The sequence below is a fragment of the Camellia sinensis genome, chromosome 14 (assembly GCF_055761805.1).
Source record: "Camellia sinensis isolate YWXY chromosome 14, ASM5576180v1, whole genome shotgun sequence".
NCBI classification, from domain to species: Eukaryota; Viridiplantae; Streptophyta; class Magnoliopsida; order Ericales; family Theaceae; genus Camellia; species Camellia sinensis.
In genome coordinates, this window is record NC_138974.1 from 101109860 (window position 1) to 101132243 (window position 22384).

At 37.4% G+C, this 22384-nt stretch overlaps 1 pseudogene across 1 annotated transcript in view; it reads left to right on the plus strand.

Moving 5' to 3' along the window:
• LOC145807812 (cyanogenic beta-glucosidase-like) overlaps positions 1 to 22384 on the plus strand; it is a 73714-nt pseudogene that overhangs the window by 16712 nt on the left and 34618 nt on the right. The window contains exons 3-4 of the transcript XR_014351223.1: positions 1050 to 1098; positions 1430 to 1447. The product of XR_014351223.1 is annotated as a cyanogenic beta-glucosidase-like (transcript). The remainder of the gene's footprint in view (positions 1 to 1049; positions 1099 to 1429; positions 1448 to 22384) is intronic.

Sequence of the window (22384 nt, forward strand, 5' to 3'; positions counted from 1 at the left end):
AATTCAAATACCCTGACTCACGCTCTCACCAGACAATTGTATGCGAGTCCCTGTAGCATAGTCTTCAATTATAGGTTTTTCCACACCATATTGCCTGTTCATTGTCACATGTTTGCTAGGGATTTCTAATATTGTAAATTTTATTTTTGGATTATAAACAAGTTCACCAAGAGTCGAACATGTTTCTAGAAGTTTCCTAGAAGTGTTGGTGTTGGGCACATGAGACTTTGACACAGCGACAGACATGGCTCCTCCTCAGCAGTGTCTGTGCTTATTAGGCTTAAGTTGCTGAAGTTGAGCAAAGATGTGTGTGTTGTAAGCACTAAAATATCCCATAATAGTGCTCATCTTAATACCCACGACAAGTTCTCTTAAGAATTTTGGCTTTGTAATAAAACTAGTGCTTCAGCTGTTTAAAAATAAATAAAATAAAATAAAATTAGTGTTTCAGTAAACCTTGCCAATCCACCAAATTCACAGAGTTCGATGAACAAGATTCCTATGATATCTTTTCCTTGCTGGTTCTGTTTCTTATAGTATGTATGATGCAAAACTGGAAAACTGCTGGCCAAACCTACTACTTTAGATATTCCAGTGGACATAGAGTGATAACTTTTTTGCTTCTTTCTCCTTTTTGTATTTTATTTGTCCAATGAAAATTTTTGTAAGAATTTTTCTTTGCAATGATAAATCAAACCAATCTAAACCTTGTGTACCACGCAAATGAAGCTGGCTACATGATCAGTGGAGGCAGTTCTCAAACTGGTCCTGTCATTTTGAAGGTGAAGTACTCCTTGATCATTCTGTCTGAAGTGCGTAAGTTCTAACTATGAATTGAAACCAACAGAAATTACATAAATAAATAAATAAATAAATGTGTGTGTGTGTGAGTGTGAGAGAGAGAGCATGCTTTAGTTCCAGCACTCTGCCTTCCATTTCCAGCCTCTATACTTTATGCTGGTCCATGAGTTTTAAGATGCTTTGAACAGTCATAAAATCATGAGTTTAATTATTAACACTGTCTATTGCATGCGAACCAATTCATGCAGGTGGATATGTCATTGAGGATGCTAAAGGCAGGGAAGCATGTCCTTCAAGGTGATTTGATTTTTAGCTAACAATAAACCAAAGGTCTTATTTTTTCATTTGGACTCAAATATTCTTCTATGAGTTAGATCAATGTTGAATTTTCTTTAAAGAAAGATAATATTCCCTGTAGCAGTTACACCTGAGATTGTAATGATGGTTGGATTTTGAATTTTATGGTGTTATGTGTGTGCACATGCATGTTTTAGTGTGTCTGTGTATATATATAAGATACAGTTTTTGCTATTTAGACAGTATTTCTTGTGCAGTAAACTAACACTTTTTTTTCTTCATGTTGGGGGCATGCCTTCAATATTGCTCGGCCAACATTGTGGATCTGAAGAGAAACCAGCTGCAGCTTGTAAGTTGGACACCTTCAATTTAATTGTATTTTTTTTGGGTATAATTTCTTCACTGCCAACCTATGATGTCCAGAACTGGAAATTGTTCCAAATATTCTGTTCACGTTGTTGAATATTTGAAGAAGTATACTTCCATTTCTAGGGAAGCAATTAAACATGGTAAAAAGTGATCATGATTTCTAAATCAGCCTCACGAGACATTATTGAGTTTGAGGAATGTGTTAAGCATGTTTTGTCTTGCATCTCAATCCTATCTATATTACACAATGCAACAAGCTGTTCGAAAGATTGCTCCGTGTTTTTATTTTATTTTATTTATTTTTTTTTTTGTTTTTGATAAATACTTCGTGTTGTCTTTTTCTGATCTCAATGATGAAGTACAATAGACACCACTGGATGTGAGCCCCACAGAGTCAGCATCCCATCCTCAATGGTGGCATCTTTATTAACAGCTGAGGGAAAACAATTTTGGAAGTCTTGTCAAAGGGTTATTTCATATTTGCCACATCGTTCCCAATCTTTTTTCCTCACTGTTTCCATTGGAAAATATTATAATAGAAAGTATTGAAACATTTCAGTTACTTCTTTAGTATGGTATCTATTTTGCCTCCATTTAGTACATTCTTTCTGTTACTTCTTTAAAGACTTCTCATTCTATTATTTTCTTTCAATTCCCATCTTTTTAAAGTACGTAATTGGTTTTAAGCATGCTGCCAAGGACTTCAGGTTGAGCACGGTATTATGATGATAAACTTCGTACACTCTTGTCTTGTATCAGCCCCTCCTTATGTATATTAAAGAAGTAAAATCAGGTATTCAAGTATAGAACCTATCTATGGGAAAAACCTCCAAATAAATAGAAGGAAACCATCTAAACCAGAAATGGACATCCAAGGGGGGCAAAAACCCATACATATGCATCAATCAAGAATGGAAAGTTTAAATGTGAAAAGAAAAAAATCCCAAAGGTATTTAGAGGCATGAGACAACTCAATAGCTCCACAATAGAACACCAGTAGTGATGATCTACATAAGCCAAATTCAATTGACCATGCAGGAAATGAGGGAATGATAGATAAATAGGGGAAATCAGATATAGTGGAGCAGGTACCTGAACTGTCTGTTCAAACTTTAAATATAACAGGATAGAAAATAAAGCAGAAGCCCAATTATTTAGTGAGCAGAGTATATTCACAATTCTGAAAATATGAAGTGGTCAAAAGCCCTATTAAAGTTCAGCTAACTTTTAGTTCCCAACAGTTCCACGAACTGAATTGACACATTTTGATCAAAGCATCTTAATCAATTTTTCCTCATTTTATCCTCAATACATGCTACATGAATCTTATTCACCATTTTGCTCGATCAAGGTAACAAATCTCTCTTTATCATCTTAACCCTTGTGTTTTTAGCTTCCCTTGTCTCCTAACATTACTCAATATAGGTAACCACTTTTTTTAACGGATGTAATTGTCCGTCTTTGTTGTGCATTCCCTAAGCATCTTAATCAAATTTTCCTCATTTTCTCCTCAATACATGCTAACCCTACCATCTTAAGAATTTGTTCATTCCTAATCCCAGAAGAAACTTCAAACTTGTACAAAATTGGCGTACCCTAATGTGGGTGAGGCCATGTCTATATATAATGAATATATGATACACAAAATATAGACAGAAAAGGAAATAATTAATTACATAATAAATTCCTAAATAACCGTAATTTATACAAATCACAGGATCTCCTAAATATAATCTATTCTATATTTCAACACTCCCCCTCAAGCTGGGTCAAAAATATCGACCAAACCCAGCTTGCCAATGGAAGACTCAAGTAGAGATGGTCCTATAGATTTGGTGAAGATGTCCGCAGTATGATCAGAAGATGGAAGGAAAGAGGGACAAACAATACTTGCTTTAACTATTTCCCGAATGAAATGAATGTCAACTTCAATATGCTTAGTATGCCGATGAAGCACAGAGTCAGAAGCAAGTAATGTGGCAGACTTGTTGTCACAAAACAACTTGGAGGGAATATTTTCTTCAAAGCCTAACTCAGTAAGAAAGGATTGAAGCCATAGTAACTCACATGTCCCATGAGCCATGGCTCGGTACTCAGCTTTAGCAGAAGACCGAGAAATGATAGCTCGCCTTTTGTTTTCCATGACAAAAGATGAGTACCATAGAAAGTAATCAATGACCCTAGAGGTCCAACGTTTGTCAGTCAATGACCCTGCGTAGTTTGCATCAGTAAAGTAGGACAACCCTGTCTAAATCCTAGTAGTGAAAAATAAACCCAAACCAGGACAAGACTTGAGATATCTCAAGATGCGGTGAACAACATCGAGGTGAGCAGTACGAGGTGCATGCATGAACTGATTAACCACACTTGCAGCAAATGTCAAATCTGGTTGGGTATTAGTCAAATAGATTAAACATCCTACCAATCTATGGTATCGAAATGTGTCAGAAAGCAACTTACCATACTCAGTCGAAAGTTTCAAATTTGGATCCATAGGAGTAGAAGCAGGCTTGCATCCCATCATACTAGTATCTAGAAGGTACTTGTGTTGAGACAATGATATTCCATTTTGAGAACGAGCTACTTCAATCCCTAAGAAATACTTGAGAGGACCCAAGTCCTTGATGTCAAAGGCTTGACTAAGCTCCTGTTTTACCAGAGCAATACTGAAGGTGCCATCTTCTGTAAGAATTATATCATTCACATAAACCAACAAGATAATACATCGACCATTAGGCAGATGGCGAATGAAGCACATTGAACAAAATCCATGGGTAAGATAATAGAGTTGAAACGATGGAACCATGAGATTGCTTCAAGCCATAGAGAGACTTACGCAGACGACATACCTTCCCAGCATACTCCCTCTCAGCCTGAAACTTGGGAGGAGGATCCATGTAGATCGCCTCAAGTAAGTCTCCATGCAGAAAATTATTCTTGACATCAAGTTGATAAAGGGGCCAAGAATAAGAGGCATCCAAGGAAATAAACAAATGAACAGTGGTCAATTTAGCAACAGGTGCAAAAGTAGCCCCAAAATCCTTGCTAGGAACTTGTGTAAATCCCTTAGCAACAAGATGAGCCTTGTAGCATTCCACTGTACCATCAGCCTAGTACTTCACATTGAAAATCCACTTGCACCCAACAGTTTTCTCACTGTAAAGAGACAAGGGCCAAGGTGTGATTATGCTCCAAAGTAGCCATTTTAGTTTGCATAGCCGCAACCCATTGGAGATTCTGGAGAGCCTTAGACACAGACCGAGGGATGGAAACTGACTCAAGTTTTCCAAGAAAAGACCTATGCCAAGCTGAAAGTCCATAATAACATAAAATTGGGAAATTGGGTAATTAGTGCTATTAAGCCAATCAAAATGATCTGGGGGATGACGTTCATGGGTTGAATAACGGGAAGGGGTTGGGGAGCGAAAAGGAGAGGAAGTACTTGAGCGAAGAGGAGAGGAAGTACCTGGGCCTGAGCGCGAAGAATATACTGGAGGGGGAGGGGGAGGGGGAGGGGGAGGGGGGGAGCACGAGGGCGACGAGAGAGTGTCTATAATCGTGTAGGACTTGAAGGTGCAAATGCAAGCTGAGGTGAGGTTCGTAGCCGAATCAAAGATAGGAATAGGATGAGCACTCGGTGACGTAGTAGGAGGCGGTGTGCATGAGGCAGAATCCTGCAATAAAGGGGCTAGAACCAAAAAACAGCATATCTTCACAAAATGTGACATCCATAGAATGATAAAAGCGACGAGACAAGGGATCATAGCACCTATAGCCTTTAAAACGGCATGTAAAAGCAACGAGACAAGGGATCATAATGCCTACAGCCTTTAGAGAGGGCTAAATAGCCCAAGAAGATACACTTAAGAGACTAGTTAGCTAACTTGGTTCGAGTAGGACTACGATCTTGAATAAAACAAGTACAACCAAACACACGGGGGACTAAGTGAAATAACAAGGTGGTTGTTTGAAGTAATTGAAAAGGAGCCAACCCGTGTAGAACCCAACTAGGTGTCCGATTAATTGGGTAAACAGAACAGCAGTAAGTACAACCATATGCCAGTAAGATTTGGGAACATTGATCCCACAAAGAAGACACTGGACTATAGACAAAATATGACGATTTTTATGTTCAATGATCCCATTTTGTTTAGGAGTATAGGTATAAATAAGTTGTTGCAAAGTTCTTTGCTGATTAAGTTAGGAGCGGAATGCATCAAAGATGTACTCCTCCCCCCCCCCCCCCCCCACGTTATCAGAACGAATGTTGTGCACAACAGTGTGAAATTGGGTTTTGACCATTTCAAGAAATTGAATAAAAAGTCAAAGCACATCAGATTTCTTTTTAAGGAAATAAACCCACGTACACCGAGAGTGATCATCTATGAAAGTCACATAATAATACCTATCCAAACCAAACCAAGCCTTAAGTCCTATCAAATGGGGTCGGCTACATGAATCCTTCTTCTCCACGCGACCCTATCAAAGGCCATTTCATTAGTCAAATTAAGTAGATTTATATCTCTATTTAAAACGCTAGTCAACGTTAATCTAGGCCTACCCCGTCCCCTAACACTTCCATCTACCGTTACAGCATCGCATCTCTTCACTACTGCCTCTATTGGTCTCCGTTGAATATGATCAAACCATCTCAAACGATTCTCTCTCAACTTATCTTCTATCGGTGCTACTCTTACCCATTCCCGAATACACTCATTCCTAATCCTGTCTTGTCTAGTCTTACCACACATCCACCTTAGCATCCTCATCTCAGCCACACTCATCTTATCTACATGTTGTTTCTTGGTTGCCCAACACTCCGTCCCATACAACATAGCTGGTCTAATAGCCGTTCTGTAAAACTTACCTTTTAGTCTAGTGGGTATTCGTTTATTGCACAATACCCCAGACGCATTTCTCTACTTACACCATCCCACCTTAATCCTATGGGCCACATCTGCATCAATTTCTCCCGTTGTTGTGATAATCGACCCTAAATAACGAAAATGTTAACTCTTAAGCAATTCTTGGTTCTCAATCTTCACTTATCCTCTGCTTTCATTGTTACTGTTACTAAATTTACACTCCATGTATTCTGTCTTAGTTCTGCTTATCCGGAGTCCTTTAGATTCAAGAGCTTTTCTCCAAATCTCTAACTTTGTGTTAACTCCTTCTCTAGTCTCATCCACAATATTGTCTGCAAAAAGCATGCACCATGGCACGTCATCCTGAATATTTATCGTCAAATCGTCCATAACTAAAGCAAAAAGATAAGGACTTAAGGTAGATCCTTGGTGCAACCCTACAGTGATAGGAAATTCATTTGTCTCTCCAGCTGGCGATCTAATAGTGGTCATCACCGCTTCATACATGTCCTTAATCACGTCAATGTATCCTTTTGTCACCCCTTTCTTCTCTAACACCCATAATATTATATCCCGGGACACTCTGTCATATGATTTCTCAAGGTCCGATAAACACCATATGAATGCGTCTTTGCTTTTCTTTATACTTTTCTATTACTCTCCTCAAAAGATAGATCGCTTCCATTGTTAACCTACCAGGCATAAGCCCAAATTGATTCTCTGACACCTCTGTTATATCTCGCAATCAGCGTTCCATCACCCTCTCCCACACTTTCATTATATGACACATTAGCTTGATTCCTCTATAGTTGTTACAATTCTGGACATCACCTTTATTCTTATAGATTGGCACTAAAATACTCTTCCTCCATTCATCTGGCATGTTCCTAGTCAACAAAATTTTGCTAAACAACCTAGTCAACCAACCAACTCCCTTTTTACCCAAACACTTCCAAGCTTCAATAGGGATATCATCGGGTCCTAAAGCCTTATTTGATTTCATCTTCTTAAGTGCAATTTCTACTTCAAAGTTCCTAATCCTGCGATAGAACCTATAGTCTTGGTTTATCGTATTACTGGCTATTTCTTTCCTTATTGTCATACCTCCATGTTCCTCATTTAATAGTTTCTCAAAATAATTCTTCCATCTTTCCTTAATCTCATCACCCTTCACCAATACCTTAGAATCCTTACTCTTGATGCACTTTACGTGATTAAAATCTCTTGTTTTCCTCTCCCGTATCTTAGCAAATTTGTATACCCTCTTCTCTCCCTCCTTACTATCTAGCCTAGTGTATAGGTCATCATATACCACATAATAATACCTATTCCCACAAAAAGCCAAAACAGGGTAACCCCAAATATTAGAGTGGATAAGGTCAAACATATAAGAGGCATGATATATGTGAGAAATATAAGTAGTACGAGTATGTTTAGACAATTCACAAACAACACAATGAAATTGATCGTCCTTGCAAGCTTTATTAAGTAATGAAAAAAGTAAACATAATGTCACACCCTAAACTCGCCCCTAAAAGTTTGGGTATGACCAACCTGATAACGGATTCAGAATTCCATAAATATACAATATGGGGCCTGAACGAAAGCAATTGCTAACTTAAGATGACATCCATTGAGCTAATGTTACATGCCAGGATCACAAACATTTCAACATATAACTTAACGCATAAAGAGACATATACAAAAGCGACAACTATATACAGACATATACAAAAGTGACAACTATATACAGACATATACATAGTCTCAACCCCGCAACTGGGGGCATAACTTAAGCATCGGGAGTGAAGGATGTATATGATTAACTACATTTGACAAAAGGCTAGTGGCCAAAGTCAAAAGCTATGAAAGGAACTCCACAAAAAGAATGAGCTTTAACTGCTTGGACACAGCGGGGGTTGACAAAAGAAAGTTGCTAAGGCTGGACTAGGATTGACCTCCGAGCTAGTTACCTACAGAGATAGACATAACACGGAGTGTGCAAAGCTCAGTGAATAATAGTATGTAGGTAATTCAAGTGAATAAACATAAATTACACCGTATATGAGTACATGGTTCACATATCAGATCCTGTTCTGTGGTCATTTCCAAAATGGCCTTGGGCCCAATGTTAATGCAGAACGGCCTCAGGCCCACTATTATACAGAACAGCCTCGAGCCCACATATCAACAGCTGTCTAGAGCACTGGAGGGTAGGTAGAACATCGACATGTACACTACTTCCCTTGGCCTTAGGCCATGAATCAGAATCAATTCGAATCATATTAAGGTCGGTGAGACATCGGCATGTCACCACCTCCCTTAGCCTTAGGGCTACCATTGAGTTGTAAATCATATTTGAACGGCCTCGGGCCTAGCAATAACAAAACAGAACGACCTCTGGTCCTTAACGATATGATATCATCGCTCAATAACGTATATAAGTTTTCCAATTGTTCGCCATTAGGAAACATAGTTTACTTATGCATAACAGAACGCCAATGATAACTAGTAGCAGTAAACGAATCATAGCACTACACTACTATTACTCACAGTGCTGTGACGGTCTTGTATGTGACCTACACACACATGCAGTTCAGAAATTAGTCTATTTTCCTTTTTAATCAATATTCGATTCGTTCGACATTCAATTAATTATAAGCATTTAAAAGCTTCAAACACACATTTTAGCAATCTCAGAGGGGTCAAACAAAGGAAACGGAGTAGATAGAATTCTTCCACATGGGCTGCACGTGCGGTAGTCCACCGCACGTGCGGAAAGGTGGGCTGCACGTGCGGCAATCCTCCCCCGCACATGCTTTTATTTCAGTACCTCAACTTTGGTTTGCCCTGTTTTCCACACGTGCGGCTGTGAGCCCTGCACGTGCGGTCGGAACCCCTGTTTTGTGCAATCCGATTCAAGGCACACACCCAACTAGGTTACAACATTTCAAGGCACAAAATAGAGGAATTTAGCACAATATAATGATATAATGCTACACTAACATGAATCATAAGCTTAATTAAGTCTTTAATTCCTTCAAACTCATAAACACAATTCAATTCCTTTAAATTTGTAGCTATATTTGGTCTTCCACATATATATATATATATATATATATCACCATCTAAACACATGGATGAATTTCAACATGCAAGACTATAAATAAAGTGTAATCCCCCCTCCAAAAAGCTCAAATAATTCCAAATCAACTAAATACAAGAGGTATTCTTCAACTAATTGATTCATACACACTTGATCTATTTCACAACCCTAATTTACAAGAACACAAAAGAAATTCTTATTCAAGTTCGAGTGGGGAGTTGTTCTAGGTGGATTGAACCTAACTTGAGCTTAAATTTCTATACTTCCTCTCAATTTCTCAAGCTTCTTCCTTGTTGAACTTCTTCTCCCTTAGCTCTTCTTCTCTACACTCTCTCCTTCTCTCAAGAGATATTTTTCTTATGATAGACCAAGTGGCTCAGTGAGGAGCTTAAGAGGGTTTTATAGGACTTGACCAAAATTAATCAATTTAATCGTTCCGAATCAAATTTTTACAAAAATTTGTATTATGATCTAAAATTCATGTTGATCACAATTATAAAGTCAATTTTAGATTATTAAGCCTCGAAGGCTCTCAATCACTGATCCAAACGTCACAATTGTAATAGATATTTTTCATAGTTGACAGATATAAAACCATAACCATGTAATTCACATAATTAAACTTAATTTCCCATGAAATTTCACATTAACCAGATAAGTGCACATAGTAAGAGATAGAAAGTATACCAGGAAGCATATAGGAGGGTCGGGTTATTGCACATAAATAGTTATAGTTTGCATGTCCTAAATGTCACGACCCAAACCTGCCCCTATAGGCTTAGGTCATGACTGGCCAGTAATTCCAGATTACCTTTGGCGTAATTCACATAATTAAACTTAATTTCCCATGAAATTTCACATTAACCAGATAAGTGCACATAGTAAGAGATAGAAAGTATACCAGAAAGCATATAGGAGGGTCGGGTTATTACACATAAATAGTTATAGTTTGCATGTCCTAAATGTCACGACCCAAACCTGCCCCTATAGGCTTAGGTCATGACTGGCCAGTAATCCCAGATTACCTTCGGCCTCAATGAAAAAACAACCATAATATAATAATGGGGCTTAGCGGAAGTAATAAAGAAATATAACTGAGTCCATTGAGCGGTGCATACATGCCAAAATCATAAATGTTAAAAACTTTGAAGTTCATTCAAACTTGCATATAATATATCAAAGTTGGACTTCTCATACATCACTATTCATAAAAATTTCCAAAACATCAAAAAGAAACAAAACAAAACGAAGGATGGGTTGACAAAGCTTGACTCCAAGCATGCCCCTTCACAGAGGCACTTCAAAATGGTTTCACAGGGGTAGACACCGAGGCGGCCTTAAACTTGATGTCCCGTTTGCTCACCTATATATATATATATAAGGGAGATGGGTGAGCTGAAGTCCAGTGAGTAATATCAGTATAAAGGTTTTATATGAATGAAGTCCAGCATGTTACAAAACATATCTTTCGTTTTCGGAACAATTCATGTCAATAAGCAAACCATTAGAATACACAATCATATCAGTCTCTTCTTTATGATAACAATAATCAACCATTCAATTTACGTAGTACATCCAATAGAGTGATAAGAGACAATGTGTCGAAGCCAAAAGGACCACAAGGGTCAATCCAGTGTGGCCATGATAGGTCATTCAATAATTCATAATTCAATTTGAACCATCAAGGTCTAACATCAGAGATATCTGTAATTCAATTAATCCAATGGGCCATGGTATTGTTTTTTCCAGGCAAGGGCCACGGTATTGTTTTTCCCGGGCAAGGGCTTCACTAATGGATACCACGATTACAATTCAAAAGGGACACTCATTCATAGATAACAAAATAGAATTCAAAATACCAATCTTGAACAATTTCAAAATACATTTTGAAGATAGCTTTATAAAGATATTACTCACAATGGGTTAAATCAATATTAGGCCTCGGGCGTCCAACTACACAATACACATATTGAAACACAAATCTCAATCAAATGTTCTATAATTTGATTCCCTTTTAATGTGTTTCTAATTCATTTCCCTATTAAGGATGCCTAAACAATGCCCAAAGATGCCTAAACAATGCCCAAGGATGAAAGCATGCACATGGGGGTGTGTTTCAAAAATGCTGAGAACAGGGCAGTTCACTTGAGCACACCTTTGGTCGCTTAAACGGTGTGGCTTGTCTACAAAAGTACTGGATGATCGAACTGTGCGCTCGAGCCATATGGTATAAAAGGGTGGGTTCGCTTGAGCAGTAATTATCGAGCCATGTGCAACGTGTCTGCAAAAATAATGGATACACGCAAAGTGCGCTCGAGCGACAACTTCATCGCTCGAGCGAAGTGCACAAATTCTGGGTTTTCCATAATTGAATTTGAAGTTTAAAAACATGAGTTTCAACTCCCAAGTTTGCATGGCTCAAGAGAATATGAAGAAACAGTTTTTAAAACGTGAATTCATGAAAATTAAGCAACCATGATCTCAAATTCTCTTTCAATTCTTCAAAACAAGGCTCCAAATTCAAAGTTCTTTCCATGCATGGGTTAAATTCAACTCTTTTCTTTTCAAATCATGTTCATATGAGATGTTTAGTGTGAAATCATGAAGAACCTTCAAAGATAGCTAGTAAAACATCATGCATGTAAGGATTTTGTTGAGAATTAAGCTTGAAAATATTGAATTATGCATGCATGTACTCAATTAGCTCAAACTCGTTAAATTCATGGTGATTCTAACTCTTTCCTTTCAAATTCATGCAAATGTTCTTATAAACTAAGTGAATTCAACTTCTTCATGGATAATTTACAAGAATTATGGGTGAATTCCATACCTATAGCTTGAATTCAAGGGTTAGGACCTTAATTTTTTCAAGTCTTCTTCAAATCTTTACAATTCTCTGAGTTCTCTCTCTCAAAGTTGAAGTCTCTCTCTCGTTCTCTCTCTAAATCTCAGCCAAGTTGATGTCAAAATTAGCTAATCAAGTTCATATAACATATATATAGTTGGATTAGGTTAGACTAATTAAGTGGGATTAGGCTTAATTCTAATCAATTCTAATTAATTTATTCTAATTATATTGATTCGAATCAAATTTTTATCAAACTTGCCATATGATCCTAAATATTCTAATTAGCCTATTGAACTAATCAATTTCGGTTTTTGAATCTGTTTCGGCTGCCAATTTCCAATTCAAAGTAAGCACTTAGATAGATTTTCCATAAACAGACATATAAGAACAGGTTAAACGCATAATTATGCAATTATGCTCAATGAAATAATATATAAGAATAATATGCACGTTGGGGGTCGTCACACTAAATGGGCATGCCACAAAGTTAAAAATCTGAAAAGAAAACACATATGAAGACGACTTAGGTAACACAGGTGCTTGTAGGCTAGAAGTGATAGGACGAGAATGCGGTGGATCCTCGAAGTAGTATGGCCCATCGCGCTCAAACCCCTAACCCCTTGCAAAAAATCTTCTTCGAAGTCAAGTCCTATAATAAGCAATGAGTGGGTAAGAAAATGACAACACAATGAAGATTTTTAGTAACACGACTAACATATAGGAGATTATAAGCAAAACATGGCACATGTAATACAGAAGTAAGTGTAATATCAGACGACAATGACACATCACCCTTATGTCGGACATCTAAGATAGACCCATCTATATTGGCCATTCCTCGTACTTCATATCTTCGTCTAAGGCTATTTGGTGGTAGTCAATGACATGGAATGGGTCCCTGAGATACCCACGGAGCATTGACACGTGAAACACATTATGCATTTGTTCCTATTCCTGGTGGTAAAGCAATACGATAAGCAACATGGCCAAGTCTTTCTATAATCTGGAACGGCCCGATGTAATGTGGTGTCAATTTCTCTTTTTTGCCAAACCTTGTTTGCCTTTTCATTGGTGTTACTTTGATGAACACGTGATCTCCCACTTCGTATTCCAAATCCCTCCTTATCTGATTAGCATAGCTTTTCTTTCGGCTCTGAGCAGCCTTGAGCCTCTGTTGGATGATTTTGATCTTCTCGGTTGTTTCTTGCACAAGTTCAGACTCATATAATGCTCTATCACCAACCTCAATCCAACAAATTGGAGACCTGCATTTTCTTTCATACAACGCTTCATATGGTGCCATACCGATAGTAGTATGGAAATTGTTGTTATATGCAAACTCTGCCAACGGTAACTACCTTGAAATTCCAAGACACACATACGAAGCATATCTTCCAATGTTTGGATAGTCCTCTCGGTCTACCCATCAGTTTGTGGGTTAAAGGCAGTGCTAAATCTGAACTCTGTGCCCATAGCCTATTGCAAACTGTTCCAAAATCTAGAAACGAATTTAGGATCTCTATCTGAAACTATAGATACCGGAACTCTATGCAATTGAATAATTTCATCAATATAGATTGTAGCAAATCTATAAGCATTGAAGGAAGTTTTCACAGCAAGGAAATGAGCAAACTTTGTCAATCTATCTGCTATAACCCAAATAGCATTCATACCTCTAGACGTTCGAGGTAGACCGACGATGAAGTCTATGGTTATATGTTCTCATTTCCATTCTAGAATAGAGAGGGATTGAAGTAAGCTTACCGGTTTTTGATACTCAGCTTTTACTTGTTGGCATTAGAGACATTTGGAGTTGTAGTTGGCAATTTCTCTCTTCATGTTTGGCCACCAGTATACTTGTTTCAAGTCTTGGTACATCTTAGTATTCCCCGGATGCATAGCAAACGTTGACTTATGGGCCTCTTTGAAAATCCTTCTCTTCAATTTCGCATCATTAGGAACACAAAGCCATCCTTGAAACTTCAATACTTGATCTTCAATTGTGAACCCTGGTCTGGGCTTGGTTTCAAACTCATCACAAATCTTCTTAAAAGAGTCATCATTCACTTGCTTCTGTTTGATCTCTTCTATGATTGCTGGCTGTGCTAAAATTGCAGCTAATAAATGATCTTGCTCATAAGGTACCACTTCTAATTCAAGCTTTTCAAATTCTTGCAGAAGCTCTTCTTGATCAGTAAGCAAACAAGCCAAATTTCCCACATTTTTTCTACTGAGTGCATCAGCTACAGTGTTAGCCTTGCCTGGATGATAATGAATTTGCAGGTCATAGTCTTTGATTAATTCAAGCCATCTCCTCTGTCGCATATTCAACTCTTTCTGTGTAAAAAAATATTTCAAACTCTTATGATCTATATATACCTCACATTTTGCCCCGCATAACTAATGGCACCAGATTTTCAATGCAAAGACAACAACGGCGAGTTCTAGATCATGTGTCGGATAGTTCTTTTCATGTGATTTCAACTGTCGGGATGCATAAGCAATCACCTTGCCATTCTGCATTAACACACAATCCAACCCGCTGTAAGAAGCATCACTAAAAATTACAAATCTCTTGGTATCTGACGGTAGAGTAAGGATTGGAGTTGTGGTCAGTCTTGTTTTCAACTCTTGGAATGCAGATTCCCTTTGGTTTGTCCATACAAATGGTTCTCCTTTCGGGTTAATTGTGTAAACGGCACAACAATCTTTGAAAAATCTTTGACAAATCTCTGATAGTAACCTGCCAATCCCATAAAACTTCGAACCTCCTTTACATTAGTCGGAATAGGCCAATCTATAATTGCTTCAATCTTTTGCGGGTCAACTGAAATGCTATCGTTGTTAATAACATGCCCCAAAAATATGATTTTATCTAACCAGAATTCACACTTTTTAAATTTCCCATACATATGTTTCTCTCTAAGTGTTTGAAGGATTATTCTCAAGGGTTGTTCATGGTCATCTTTACTTCTTGAATAGATCAGAATGTCATCAATAAATGCAACAATGAAGTCATCCAAGAAAGGTTTAAGGACTATTCATTAAATCCATGAATGCTGTAGGTGCATTAGTGACTCCGAAAGGCATGACTAAGAATTCATAATGTCCATACCGGTTTGGAAAACACTTTTCTCAATATCTTCGGCTTTAACCTTCAACTGATGATATCTTGATCTCAAATCAATCTTTGAAAATACTTGAGTCCCCTGTAACTGATCAAACAAATCGTCAATCTGAGACAAAGGATATTTATTTTTAACGGTTACTTTGTTGAGTTCCCGGTAATCAATACACAATCGGAGTGTGCCATCTTTCTTCTTTACGAAGAGGACCGGTGCACCCCATGGCGATGTACTCGGCCGAATAAACCCCTTATCGAGTAATTCCTATAACTGAACTTTCAATTCTTTCATTTCAGTAGTAGACATACGATATGTAGTTTTAGATATAGGTTGAGTACCAAGCATCACATCAATTACAAATTCAATTTCCCTATCAATTAGTTGTCCTGGTAGCTCATCTGGAAAAACATCACGAAAATCTCTTACTATAGGAATGTTATCCAAGGTGATGTCCATGGTTTGATCATTTATCACACTACCCAAGTACCCTTGACATCCCTTACTAATTAGTTTACGGGTTTTCATTGCAGATATTAGATTAGGTGGAGAAATTGCACCCTTACTCTCAAAATAAAATTCATCCTGACCCGGAGGTTAAAATATCACTCGTTTAGATGCACAATCAATAGTTGCATGATACTTAGATAGCCAGTCCATATCCAAAATAACATGAAAGTGTCTCATATCAAGGGGTAACAAATCAGCATATAAGGTGGCATTTCCAAGTATTAGTTTCCATGCAGAGTAAACAGATGAACATAAAATAGATCCTCCCGTTGGTGATGCAACACATAATATGTACCTTAAGGATTCCATAGGTCTATTCAATTTACCAGCAAATATCATGGAAACAAAAGAATGTGTGGAATCCAAATCAATCAATACATATGCAGATTGGCCACAAACAGAAAGTGTACCTGAAACCATAGCCTTAGGGTGTGTTTGATTGGACGGACTGGAAAATGGGGGATTAGAATCCATCGGACTTGAGTCCTGGGACTGTGAATCCCCCGGACTATTTGGTCGGATTGGATATGTATCCTGTGTTTGTTTTTTCATGGGATTAGATGTCTGGATAGGACTATTTTCAGTGAATCCAACGTTTGGTTGGACGGACTGGATAGGATAAATGAACAAAAGACTATTTTACCCTTTTTCAATTGTTTACTAAGTAATAGCAATATTAAACATATCTTTAATATTTTAATTATTTTTAATTAAATAAATTCGTTTTTTTTAAATTAAATAAATAAATAAATAAAATATCAATAAAATTTGTTTTAAATCATTATTGTATAACAAATCATTATTTTTTTTACATGCAAAACTTTACTGTGTTTGTTTATTTACACAATTAAATAAATTTATTTTTTTACACAATTAAATAAATAAATAACCACTAAATTTGATTTAATAAAATACTGTATAACCTGTATAAAAAATTTATATTATTTTTTTAATTAAAATTTTAAATAAAACACATATTAAAATTTATATAATGAAATTAAATAAATTATAAACAAAATTTTAAAATAAAACATCAATAAAATATCTATAAAAAATTATTTTAAAAATTTAAATAAATAAAACATCAATAAAAAGTTAAATAAAATTATTTTATTTTTAAATTGAGACATTTAAATTTTATTGAATTTTATTAAATATAATACATAATTAAATAGTAGAGGGTCAAAATGGTCATTTCTGCATCTAATCCCAACAGTGAATAGTCCCCCACATTCTATCCCACCCCCCCCCTCCTAGGACACAGTAGTCCCCCATATGGGGGATATGGAGTCCGGCCGGATTCCATGTCCGGCGGACTAAAAAAAAATCAAACGGCGGATAAGGAACACTATTTGGATTGTAATCCAAATAGTGGATAGTCCCCCCCTCCAATCCCCCCAATCAAACACGCCCTTAGTGTTCTGAATATCCCCTGGAATAAGTGCGAAGACTCTTCCTTGTTTGACATCATTTCTTATTGTAGTTGGTGTTGCATTTGGTCTCGCTGTTGGGATTGACCCGGTCGAACTTGTAGCGCTTGTGGAATCCGAATCAATCAATACATATGCAAATTGGCCACAAACAGAAGTGTACCTGAAACCATAGCCTTAGTGTTCTAAGTATCCCCTGGAATAAGTGCGAAGACTCTTCCTTGCCTGACATCATTTCTTGTTGTAGCCGGTGTTGCATTTGGTCTCACTGTTGGGATTGACCCTGTCGAACTTGTAGCGCTTCGGTTACCATCTCTTCGAGGTTGTGTACAATCTCTTGCCATGTGACCAACATTACCACACTGATAGCAAGCTCCCATAGTACGGTAACAAACACCTCGATGCTTCTTTCTACATATATTGCAAGTGGGTACCAAATTGCCACTATGATTTGAACCTGAGTTATAGGATTTTGATTTCTTGCTCATTAAAGACATTACTTCCTTATTGAAATTTTGTCTCTTATCTCTCCATTCAAAATTCTTGTTGTGAGCGACCATGTTTGCTTCTGACATCAACGCTCTGTCCAGTACATCAACATACTTTGGCAATTTATACGTTAATTCTTTCCAAGATTGAAGCACGAAGACCTCCCTCAAACTTCTTAGCCTTCTTGTAATCTGTATCAACCATGTGCGGTGCAAAGCGTGCTAATTCTGTAAATTAGGCTTCATATTCGACCATTGTCTCGTTCCCCTACTTCAGTTGCTCAAACTCAGATACTTTTCTATCTCGGACGCATTGCGGGAAGTACTTCTCATAGAAAATCTCTAGAAATCGAGCCTAATCAATTCCCTTATTATCATCGCGAACTAACATCCACCACCTCCTCGCTTCATCTTCTAAAGTGAATGCAGCTAATAGAGCCTTTTGTGCCTCTGTACATGGTAACACCTTAAATAGCTTTTCAATTCCCAATACCCAGGCCATAGCCTTTAGTGGATCAACTCTCCCATGAAACAAGGGTGACTTCATCATTTTGAATTTGTTGGTGAGGGCAATAGTTTTGTCATCTGATTGTTGGTCTTGTACTGGTGGTGGCACGGGCATTGGAGGTGGGGGTGGCGATTGTTGTTGTTGCCTTAAGCTTTCAGTCATGTCATGTATCATTCTCTCCATTCTATCAAGTCTTGAGGAGGTTGACTCCTCCAGTTCATCCCCTCTTGTTTTTACCATTATCTATATAAAACTTGTATTATGATACATGAATGCACGCATATATATGTACAAAAGTCATGTCATTATGATATTTAACTGCATATGAATGCAATCCTTAAGTCTTTTCCAAACACCATATTGCTCAATAGACAAGTGAGTGAGATATAACTTGTGCTCTAATACCACTCTGTCACGACCCAAATCTGCCCCTATAAGCTTAGGTCATGACCAGCCAATAATCCCAGATTACCTTCGGCCTCAATGACAAAACAACCATAATATAATAACAGGGCAAAGCGGAAGCAATAAAGAAATATAATTGAGTCCATTGAGTAGTGCATACATGCCAAAATCATAAATGTTAAAAACTTTAAACTTCATTCAAACTTACATATAATGCATCAAAGTTGGACTTCTCATACATCATCATTCATAACAATTTCCAAAACATCAAAAAAAAAAAAAAAAAAGACGAAGGATGGGTTGATAAAGTTTAACTCCTCTCGAGTCCAAGCATAACCCTTCATGGAGGCACTTCAAAACGGCTTCACAGGGATAGACACCAAGGCAGCCTTAAACTTGACGTCCTGCTTCCTCACCTACATATATATAAGGGAGAGGGGTGAGCTGACGCCGAGTGAGTAATATCAATATAAAGGTTTTATATGTATGAAGTCCAACATGTTACAAAATATGTCTTTCGTTTCCGAAACAATTCATGTCAATAACCAAACCATTAGAGTACACAATCATATCAGTCTTTTCTTTATGATAACAATAATCAATCATTCAATTTACATGGTACATGCAATAAAGTATCAAAGAGACAATGTGCCGAAGCCAATAGCACCACAAGGGTCAATCCAATGGGACCATGATAGGTCATTCAATAATTTAGAATTCAATGTGAACCATCAAGTTCTAACATCAGAGATCTTTGTGTTTCAATTAATCTAATGGGACATGGTATTGTTTCCCTCAGGCAAGGGCCTATTAATCAATGGGCCACAGTATTGTTTCCCCCTGATGAGGGCTTCACTAATGGATGCCACGATTACAATTTAAAAGGGACATTCATTCATAGATAACAAAATAGAATTCAAAATACCAATCTTGAATTTCAAAATACATTTCGAAGATAGCTTTATAAAGACATTAATCACAGTGGGTTAAATTGATATTAGGCCTCTAGCGTCCACCTACACAATACACATATTGAAACACAAATCTCAATCAGATGTTCTATAATTCGATTCCCTTTTAATGTTTTTCTAATTCATTTCCCTATTAAGGATGCCTAAACAATGCCCAAGGATGAAAGCATGCACATGGGGGTGTGTTTCAAAAATGCTGAGAATAGGGTAGTTTGCTCAAGCGCATCTTTGGTTGCTCGAATGGTGTGATTTGTCTGCAAAAGTACTGGATGATTGATATGTGCGCTCGATGGTCGCTTGAGCTATATGGTATAAAAGGATGGGTTCGCTCGAACAATAATTAGGTCACTCAAGTCATGTGCAACGTGTCTTCAAAAATACTAGATGCATGCAAAGTGCGCTTGAGCGACAACTTCATCGCTCAAGCGAAGTGCACAAATTCTGGGTTCTCCAGAATTGAATTTGAAGTTCAAAAACATGAGTTTCAACTACCAAGTTTGCATGACTCAAGGGAATATGAAGAAACTCTTTATAAAACATGAATTCATGAAAATTAAGCAACCATTATCTCAAATTCTCTTTCAATTCTTCAAAACAAGGCTCCAAATTCAAAGTTCTTGCCATGCATGGTTTAAATTCAACTCTTTTCTTTTCAAATCATGTTCATATGAGATGTTTAGTGTGAAATCATGAAGAACCTTCAAGGATAGCTAGTAAAACATCATGCATGGAAGGATTTTGTTAAGAATTAAGCTTGAAAATGTTGAATTATGCATGCATGTACTCAATTAGCTCAAACTCATTAAATTCATGGGGATTCTAACTCTTTCCTTGCAAATTCATGCAAATGTTCTTATAAACTAAGTGAATTCAACTTCTTCATGGATAATTTGCAAGCGTTATGGGTGAATTCCATACCTATAGCTTGAATTCAAGGGTTAGGAGCTTAATTTCTTCAAGTCTCCTTCTAATCTTTACAATTCTCCAAGTTCTCTCTCTCAAAATTGAAATCTCTCTCTCAAAATTGAAGTCTCTCTCGTTCTCTCTCTACATTTCAGCCAAGTTGATGTCAAAAATGAGCTAATCAAGTTCATATAACATATATATAGTTGGATTAGGTTAGACTAATTAAGTGGGATTAGGCTTAATTCTAATCAATTCTAATTAATTTATTCTAATTATTTTGATCTGAATCAAATTTTTATCAAACTTGCCATATGATCTTAAATATTCTTATTAGCCTATTGAACTAATCAATTTCGGTTTCTGAATCTGTTTCGGCTGCCAATTTCCAATTCAAAGTAAGTACTTAGGCATATTTTCCATGAACAAACAGATAAGAACAAGTTAAACGCATATTTATGCAATTATGCTCAATGAAATAATATATAAAAATCATATGCACGTTGGGGGTCGTCACACTAAATGGGCATGCCACAAAGTTAACATCTGAAAAGAAAACACATATGAAGACGACTTAGGTAACACAGGTGCTTGTAGGCTAGAAGTGATAGGACGAGAATGCGGTGGAACCCTGAAGTAGTATGGCCCATCGCGCTCAAACCCTCGGCAAAAAATCTTCTTCGAAGTCTGGACCTGTAACAAGCAATGAGCGGGTAAGAAAATGACGGCACAATGAAGATTTTTAGCAAGGCGACTAACATATGGGAGATTATATGCAAAACAGGGCATATGTAATACATAAGTAAGTGTACTATCAGACGACAATGACACATCACCCTTATGTCGGACATGTGAGATAGACCCATTAGCAAGATAAACAGTCTGAGCGGTAGGAGAGACAGGAGAGGATGAAAAAGAGAATTCACCAGTTATAGATCATTGGCACCAGAATCCAGTACCGAAGTTGGTTTAATGCGACATAAAAGGTTGTTGGAGTACCTGTAGCAACGGTGGCAGTAGAAGACACAGGGACACTCAGAGACTGGGGAGTGAATAATCCAAGCTGCTCCTGAAGACGACCAATTTGAGATGGAAGCTGATGTAAGTCAACAAAGCTGGAGGGCTGAACATCACTAGATGTATTGGCGATATCAGCAGTATGGGAAGAGCCTTAAGAGCGTGCCTTAGCAAAATGTTGCTTCAACTCAGGATGGAGCTTGAAGCACTGAGGTTGGACATGACCCGGTTGCACCACAATAGTGGCAAATAGCCTTACCACGAGAAGCCCGAGAACTAGAATTCGCAGCAAGGGCCATTTGATCTGAAACTAAAGAGGCAGGGATAGAGGAAGGAATCATAGCAATAGGTTGAACCAACCAATGATATGGTGGTGGTCATCGCTATCAATAGTAACAAAAGCCTCATACAGAGTTGGCATATGTGATGTGTTCAAAATTTGAATACGAAGAGATTCAAATTTAGGTTTTAAACCCATCAGAGCCTGGTAGGTGCCAACAAGGTGAGTAGACACAATAGAGGCAACAGTAGTTGAAAAATCACTCAACGGCTCATACTATGCTAACTCCTCCCAACGTGACTGAAGATACCCAAAAAATTCAGCAATGGTAAAACCCAAAGCTTCCTGAGAAGCATGAGAAATATCTATCTTGATAGAGCTCGAAAATACAAGCATCATTGTGGGCATGTGCATACATCTATGTAAGAGCCCTCCACAACCAAGGAATGATATAATAGTGCATA